This window comes from Lolium perenne, chromosome 5 (genome assembly GCF_019359855.2).
Source record: "Lolium perenne isolate Kyuss_39 chromosome 5, Kyuss_2.0, whole genome shotgun sequence".
NCBI lineage: Eukaryota > Viridiplantae > Streptophyta > Magnoliopsida > Poales > Poaceae > Lolium > Lolium perenne.
The window spans coordinates 185,965,811-185,971,995 of NC_067248.2; the positions used below are offsets into that span (position 1 = coordinate 185,965,811).

The 6,185-nt window shown below is 45.2% G+C and overlaps 1 long non-coding RNA gene across 1 annotated transcript; it reads left to right on the forward strand.

Moving 5' to 3' along the window:
- Positions 1-365: 365 nt before the first annotated feature.
- On the forward strand, positions 366-1,246 carry LOC127298101 (uncharacterized). Its single transcript, XR_007849604.1, has 2 exons — positions 366-736; positions 855-1,246. It is a non-coding gene; the product is annotated as an uncharacterized lncRNA (long non-coding RNA).
- The last annotated feature ends 4,939 nt before the right edge of the window (positions 1,247-6,185 follow it).

The following is a 6,185-nucleotide window of genomic DNA, read 5'->3' on the forward strand; positions in this document are numbered from 1 at the left end:
TACTAATGCATAAAGTTGTTAATATTTACAAACTAAGTGAAAATGCCCTTGTAAATTATTTTGGAGGCAATAAGTGAATATTTTTAAAACATATTGTCAGAGACACTTTTATTGTTTGTAGGTTTGAGTTGCTCATCAAGCATATCGCTCGATTGTCAGAGACACTTTTAAGATGTGCGTCAACCAAGATGCCCCTAAAAATATACTCTATCAAAATGACGAGGCGACCAATGCACAAATATATACGCGTTTACTTAGAGGACTAGCGCGCCAGTACGTGAGGCGGATAGAACCTCCGGTCTTATAAAAACCACCTGTTTGTTCACTGTAAAATTATGTTTTTCTATTGTGTGGTAGTACAGAAAGATCTTTCTATGAAATTGTTTCAGCGTGAAACTAGGAGCATGTGCATAGTGATGTGCGACGACTTTGACAATTGGAGTCGTCGTTGCGGCTTGTGAATTAATTGATCGCCGAGACTGATCTTTCGGCTAGTACTGAACTAATACGTTCTATATATATGTACATGTATGTATTCCTATCGCGAGCCAAATTACCTGCACATGCAAGTCTTGCATACTTCAGAGAGTTCTTGTCACCTACGAAAAGCATTAAATTTAAGAAGAGGAGATCATGAAGCTATCATCTGCTTCTTCTTCTACACTTCCACGCACAGTTGCGATCCTGGCCGTCATCGTCATATTCTGCTCCCTGCCATGCTCGGTGGCCATTCAAGGTAATTGGTTAAGATCATAGTACGTACTGGCGCGCAGTAATAAGTTCTAATTAGCTAGGCCCAGCTTCATGTAGGTTATTTGATACTCTGTTTACCATGTCATCATATGCATATGCAGTTCCTACGGATGGAAACCTATCGGGTCCGAGTCGTCCGCCAGGATTGTGGAACCCACCGGCGCCGCATGGGAAGACCGCCCGCAGACTACTGCAATCGTCCCTTGTTCATGCAGACGGAAACCGGCGGCCAGAGGGTCCTCCACCGCCGAATCCCGGGCCGCCGCGTGGCCATGATTAGATTCGTGGCTTTGTTACTGAGGTAGTGAGGTGTTCCTTGTACACACCTCCATCAGTCTCTTAGTTCATGTGGACGGAAACCCTCCCTATTAGGGTTCATCTACGATCTACTACATGAAACTAGACAAATACACGCAATGATAAAATTTATCGCCAAGGGTGCGTATCACACCCTCGTATTTCCCTCTCTTTATTTCTTTTTTTGTTTTCTCAACTCTTGTGGTACAACTTACACAGCGTATCGTGTTTATATACACGACCAGCCGACCTGATTCACTAGTGGAAAACGGGGCATTAGCACCGGTTGATAAGGGTTTTTTTCACCGGTTGCTCAACCGGTGCAAAGCATCCGGTGCTAAAACCCCGCCCCCGTCCTTTAGCACCGGTTCAGTTACGAACCAGTGCTAAAGGGGCACCACGTGGCTGCCTCGGGTTCGATGGAGGAGGCGGCCTTCTTCTTCGTCGGAGGTGGTCGGCCAGGCTGGTTGTCTTGTGTGGGGGATCATGGGATCTCACACAGGTTTCCGACAATGGTGATCTAGTCCGGGGTGTCATGGCGGCCGGTGAAAACTGAGCCTCGACCTCGGTCTTGGCGGATGATGGCGGCATCGGTCGATGTCGTTACCTTGTCGAAGGCGTCATCTTTGTCCGTCTTGGCACTACACTCGGCGAGTTGGGGATGCGCGGCTGCCGGTGAAAACCGTGCTCTGACCTCGGTTGGCGGACGATGGCGACGTGTCACGCCGCTACCTTCTTGAAGGCATCGTCGTCGCAGTCTGCGGTCTCTCACTTGTGCTGCTCCGGGGGAAACCCTAGGTCTGGGTCTCCCGGATCGGGCGATGGCGGCGCGCCCTGCGTCGTTTCTACCTCTTGGGGCGTCGTTTTTGGAGCAGCTGCTGGATGTTGGCGGTTTTCGGTGGAGTGGTGTTCATCTACCACATTGTTGGCGCTGAGTCTCAGTGGCATGGTGCTGCAGGGTATCAACGACAGATGCAGGATGATGTATAGGTGCAGGATGGTGGAGCTGTCTGGCGTCATGGTGGCATCGATGGCAGGTCCTGCAAGGTCAATGTGTTTATCTCTCTTGAAGATGGAGTCGAGGAAGACGGCGGGAGCAACTCCTGTGGCGTGGGCGTTGGCGTGCGCTGAGAGTCTGCTTGACTGGATGTGCTTCTCACCTGCTATTGGGTGGTTTGGGAAGGCATTTAGTTTGGATGATGTGAGTTGGTGTATTGTCACCCTCTGCATCCCACTATAGGTATAGTTAGGTGATACGTCTCAAACGTATCTATAATTTCTTATGTTCCATGCTAGTTTTATGACAATACATACATGTTTTATTCATACTTTATATTGTTTTGATGCATTTTCCGGAACTAACCTATTAACAAGATGCCAAAGTGCCAGTTCCTGTTTTCTGCTGTTTTTGGTTCCAGAAAGGCTGATATTCTCAGAATTCGACGAAACAAAATCCAAACATCTTATTTCACCGAGACGGACCAGAACACCGAAGGGGAGCCGGAGAGGAGGCCCAGGGCCTCCAAACCATAGGCTCGCGCGGCCTAGAGGGGGGGCGCGCCGCCCTATGGGGTGGGCCCCCCAGGCACCTCCTTCCGCCGCCTCTTCGCCTATAAAACCCCTCGGGACCTAAAAACTCGATACCAATTGACGAAACTCTAGAAAGACTCCAGGGACGCCGCCACCATCGCGAAACTCCATTTCGGGGGACAGAAGTCTCTGTTCCGGCACGCCGCCAGGACGGGGAATTGCCCCCGGAGTCATCTCCATCGACACCACCGCCATCTTCATCGCCATCACTGTCTCCCATGATGAGGAGGGAGTAGTTCTCCCCCGAGGCTGAGGGCTCTACCGGTAGCTATGTGGTTCATCCCTCTCTCCCATGGTGTGATCTTTATGTGATCATGAGCTTTGTATCACTATTAATATATGTGCTACTCTAGTGATGTTATTAAAGTAGTCTATTCCTCCTCCATGATGTAATGTTGACAGTGTGTGCATCATGTAGTACTTGGCGTAGGTTATGATTGTAATCTCTTGTAGATTATGAAGTTAACTATTACTATGATAGTATTGATGCGATTTATTCCCCCTTTCATAGCTATTGTTGACAGTGTGTATGCTATGTTATTACTCGGTCTAAATTGCAACGGTCTATTATGCACTCTAGAGGTTACTTTAATATGAACTCCGGATGTTGTGGAGCTTGTTTACTCCGGCTTGAGGTGTGCTTTTATAGCCCTACACAATGAATGGTGTTTGTTATCCAACAAGAGAGTGTAGAGTAGTTTTATTATGTGATCATTGTTGAGAGTGTCCACTAGTGAAAGTAGGATCCCTAGGCCTTGTTTCCAAATATCGAATCTCCATTTATTTACTGTTCTACTGCATGTTTACTTGCTGCCATATTTATTTCAGATTGTTATTACCACTCATATTCATCCATATCACTTGTATCTTACTATCTCTTCGCCGAACTAGTGCACCTATACATCTGACAAGTGTATTAGTTGTGTTGGGGACACAAGAGACTTCTTGTATCGTAATTACAGGGTTGTTTGAGAGGGATATGTTTGACCTCTACCTCCCTGAGTTTGATAAACCTTGGGTGATTCACTTAAGGGAAACTTGCTGCTGTTCTAGAAACCTCTGCTCTTGGAGGCCCAACACTGTCTACAGGAATAGAAGCGTGCGTAGACATCAAGCTATTTTCTGGCGCCGTTGCCGGGGAGGTAAGGTAAAAGGTATTCACATCCTCCGACTACTAAGCTATTTCCTAGCACTGTTGCCGGTGTGTGAGGGCTCGAAGCTTTTTCCTTTAGATCCTGCAATTGCATCTTTTTGTTTCTTGTTTTTATTTTTCACTAGTTAGGCATAATGGAAAACAACAGTGAGCTTTTTAATCTATTTCCTGAGTTAAGACATGAATTGTGTGATGCGAAAATTAAAAAACTTGTCAACACCCGGATTTTTAAGTCTGAATGCCTATTATGTCATACATCGCAATCCCAGGAATATTGTTGTTGCGAGGCATAATAGTTAAGTATCACAGTCATCATTCATTACAAACCATAAGGTCTTACAAATTGGAATGACATGATCCATATTACACGAATAGTTGATCTATTGATCAACGAACAAACACAAGTTCATAGCGGAAGCGTAAGATACAAGGACTCTCTAGTCCACAGGCCAACGCTTGACGTCGGAAGACTCCTAGTTGTCGTAGGCGTCCTGCTGGTCATCTCCTTGTTCATCTTCATACTCTGGCCATTTGAATAGCCAGGGACAAAGCCGTGAGTACTTTAAGTACTCGCAAACTAATACTAAGGTAAGTGCTAGACATTCTAGTAAGGTTTGCTAAGCTCTAGTTTATTTGCATAAAGCCAGTTTTAGTTCACAAGTATTTGAGAAAAGCTTATTCAAATGCTAACTAACTCAAGTGGGAACATTAGTGTCATTCCCACCATTCAAGTGGTGATTTCAATTCAATTCACCACAAGTCATTTCATCATCCTCTTTCAACATCATTTTCAAAGATATGACATCGGAAACTGTATGGCCTTTCCAACCGTCCGTAACTGTGGACGCGGCTATTCGAATAGGTTTACACTCTGCAGAGGTTGCACACTTGTGCCACAACATTTGATTTCATCCGTCGGGATTACCCCGAATCATCGTAACACAGTACGCGGATCATCAACCATAACCTTTCACTTACAAATCCTAGTATGAGCACCTCTCCCCATGAGCTTGGCCTCCCAGTGAAGACCAACTGTCAACCTGGGAACTGCACAGGGCTTGGCCGTACAATTCACCTCAATTTCACATCATTTCTCAACAACGGAGGCAGCCTCAAGCATAACCCCTATGACGTGTGTTCAGAGGGAACCCATACTAAGATGCATAAACTTCCAGTTAAGCCCTACCCATAATCAGGTATTGTGGGGGTACTTACTAATTGGAAAGGTATCGCATTCAAACCCACATCATGTTTACCCAAAAATCACCATCTTCTCTTTGTCATATTCACCTTCAAAAATCATTCAATGGAATGCATCATCATTCCAAGGTTTCAAATTCATTTCAATTCACATTGTTCCCATCTAGAGTAGTCAAGTTTTATTCATTAGCACTAGCTCTAAATCATGAGGGGTGCTATCTTGCTTGCTTGATGGAGACTAACTTTACTACTCTAGTAAACTTCTTTACTTTGACCAAAGTTAACTATAAAAGCAACTTATTGAGAAAACAAGTGGAAAACTTGTAATGTATAAACTTGGGATAGGCTTATGTAAGAAAAGGTAAGATTCATGGTGCCTTGCCCCAAGGGGTTTGCACTTTGCAAGAATATTAGCTTGCCTTGGTAGTTCTCAAAATTCTCCTCCTCCTCCTCTTGGTAGCAACCTTCTTCTTCGGTGTACTCTCCGGTGCTAGCGTCTAAATTTGAATACGAGTATAATTACTCACTAATTCAATGGCTATTCCATGTATCACATATAAACACACAAACTATTCTATGCACACAAATAATCTAATTAGGGTGCATGGGTTGTGTTGCTTGAGGAGAATTTACTTCTTTTTATTTAATATGTAAATGATAGTTTCCATAGGGTTCTTGAGAAATAATTTCCTCTCATTGAAATCTTCTTAAGATTTAATTTCTCAAACAATCATATATGAACTTATATTGACCTAAGTCAAACATTCATCATTATCATTTGAGAAAATGATTTAAATGAGGTAGACCACCTCATACTATTTAGGGATTTCTATTTTCGTGCCCTCGGGTCCTTAGTTGTACTCAGTTTTCCCCAGCTCCTTAGTTTTTCCTCAGTTTTCCCCAAGCCCTTGTCTATAACCCGCAGAAAGAGCTCGGACGGAAGGAATCCCGTTTAGTTGATGTTGGTTGGTGCTGGCAAGTGGGGACGCTGTTGGTGCCCCGCAGTGGACACGTCTCCACTTATCCAGATCATCGTGGGACCCACAACTTGTCCACGTTAGCGCGCCGGACCCACAGCTTACCCAGGTGACCGTTGCAAAATGGGAGCCCGAGCCAGCCCCGCGCCCGTGCCCGTGCCATTGCTTCCCCTTTCTTTCTCCGCGCCCCATTGTTCTTCTTCTCCGCCAGCGGC